Source organism: Penaeus japonicus, unplaced genomic scaffold (genome assembly GCF_977035675.1).
Source record: "Penaeus japonicus unplaced genomic scaffold, GWHDUDI00000001_assembly GWHDUDI00000025, whole genome shotgun sequence".
NCBI classification, from domain to species: domain Eukaryota; kingdom Metazoa; phylum Arthropoda; class Malacostraca; order Decapoda; family Penaeidae; genus Penaeus; species Penaeus japonicus.
This window is the reverse complement of record NW_028234427.1, coordinates 37,220,777-37,223,276: the sequence shown is the minus strand read 5'-3', so window position 1 is coordinate 37,223,276 and position 2,500 is coordinate 37,220,777. Positions and strand designations below refer to the sequence as shown.

The 2,500-nt window shown below is 27.3% G+C and overlaps 1 protein-coding gene across 3 annotated transcripts in view; it reads right to left on the bottom strand.

Moving 5' to 3' along the window:
- LOC122248230 (phosphopantothenoylcysteine decarboxylase) overlaps positions 1-2,500 on the bottom strand; it is an 11,997-nt gene that overhangs the window by 1,116 nt on the left and 8,381 nt on the right. The window lies entirely within an intron of this gene.

The window sequence follows — 2,500 nt, the reverse complement described above, 5'->3', positions numbered from 1 at the left end:
TAAAGAAAAAAAATCTTCATTAATTCAGTATTCAACATTCTAACTTTATCTTAGGCTATAACATTTGTTCATAATATTGGCTATTACTTTAAACTAAAACCATTAAAACGCCAAAGCACACAATTTTTATCAAGAACCAAGCAGATGTAAGCGTTACCAAAATTATTATAAATCGAAAAGTTGATTTTGTCCAAGAGCAGATTAAGCAGCAAAGACACAAACAACCCATGGAACTTATGCAACTTCTATGAGATATACTAAAGATCTTTAAAATTCCAATCTTTTCTAAATGTCATATTCTGAGATCATTTGAAATACTCAGTGGCAATTGGTATTACGAAAATATATATCAGTCACATAACACCACATATTAGTAAACCACATGATATAAAACCATAGCTACATAGAATTCTTGATTATATTTCAGTATTCTGAAACCTATTTACATTAGAACTAGTAAATATTTGGAGATAAATTTTTTTTAAATAATAATAATTAATTAATTACTTGGAAAAAAAAATTGTGTGTATATCCATATATATATATTTATATATTTAATTGTGTGTAAAAAAAAAAAAAAAAAAAAAAAAAAATAAATTTTTATATATATATATATATATATATATATATATAAATACATATATATATATATATATATACATATATATATATTTATATAAATATATTTACATTATAGATTTTATATACATAAATTTATATACATATTATTATATATTTAAATATATTATAGATATATATATATTTATATATATATATATGTATTTTTATTATATATTTATTTATATATTATTTTATATATACATATATATATAAATATATAACTATATAATACATCATATATATATATATACATATATATAGCTATATATAATATATAAAAATATAATGTATATAATATAGATATATATATATAAAAAATATATATATGTATGGATAGATAGATATAGATAGATATGAATTTCCTCACAAACATTTTTCTTGATTAAAATATCAATGATAAAAAATACATAATAAAGACTGAATTTAGAGATATATAAAAAAAATAATCAAATTCCATCAAAAACTCAATACTTTTGCAATATGATTAATAACCATTAGCAAGTTTCTATGAATACCTATTGTATCACATATCAGGAAATATAAATCCTTAATTCTAAAATTTATACTGAATGCTGTGTGAAATAACATATCTTCTTTAATCCATAAGATTCTTTATTTCATTAATTCAAATACAGTATCACAGATTACTTAGAAAAACCCTCGAACCTTATCATCATCATTCTAATCTATAATTTTCTAGTATTATTTCTTCCTTCAGTAAAGAATTCAAAACTCATATCCTTTTCCCACATATTACATTTATTTAATCACTTATAGTGCCATCCTACTGCACGATTCAGTTCTGGGATTTGATTACCAAATATGGTCTATTCAATAGCGTGATTCACAATAATCAACAGATGCATATATGAGAACATGTAGTCAACCAGCCTGAACTCGAACGTGTGCCACACATGTTTAGAGTGGCAGGCTCTCCCATGCACTTGATAGGGTGGGGAGAGGATAACTTGGATGGTGCTCTGGTAAAGGTGTGGAGAGGGGAGGGGGGGTGGGGGGGGGAGTCATTATGCCTGACTTATGGTAGGGTAAAGGCACATTGTGGGGTAAAATACTCATTCTGCCCCAAAACACAGCCTCTAAAACAGTATCAGCTGGTATTTATACTCGTATTTTATGGTTGTTCATCTTTTGTAAAAAAAAAAAAAAAAAAAAAAATTATACTCAATCTTTTTAACTCCAAGTTCCAAAATTTATCCCGATTGTAGGAAGGCTGCCCATCACACTGTTCTCTTTCAATTCTCGACACATTAATTCCAGGTTATCTTCCATCTATCGAGGAGCTTCCAGGATATCAAATTTTCCTTGAATCAATCCCTCTGGAGTGTGATATCTTTATGCGCATCTTTTCTTCTTCCTATTTTTTAATAATAACCATGTCCATACTAACTCCTGAGACACTCCTTTCAGTGCTCTGAAATCCATAAGCAATAGATTTCTTTTTTGGTTTAATTTCACTCAGTTACATACTTAGCTTTACTCTTACTGCAAGTGATTTGATTTAATGGCTAAGGGGATTGAACACGAAGCAAAACACAAAATATCCATATAACAACTATTGTTCCACTTCATACCTGAAAATATCACCTGAAAATTACCAATTAGGAATAATTCACATTGCAACCAGGCAGAGGAAATGTATGAAAGGGATAAAAGTGGTATAAATGAGACTGAATATTTTCACAACACAAGAGATGTAGTTCTGAAGACGGGATAACCCGAAACGCGTAAATTACATCTCTTGTGTTGTGAAAATATTCAGTCTCATTTATACCACTTTTATCCATTTGTCACAATGAACTCAGTTAAATGTATGAAAGCGTCTTTTTCAGTAGGGGATATACAATACTTAAAAGTTATC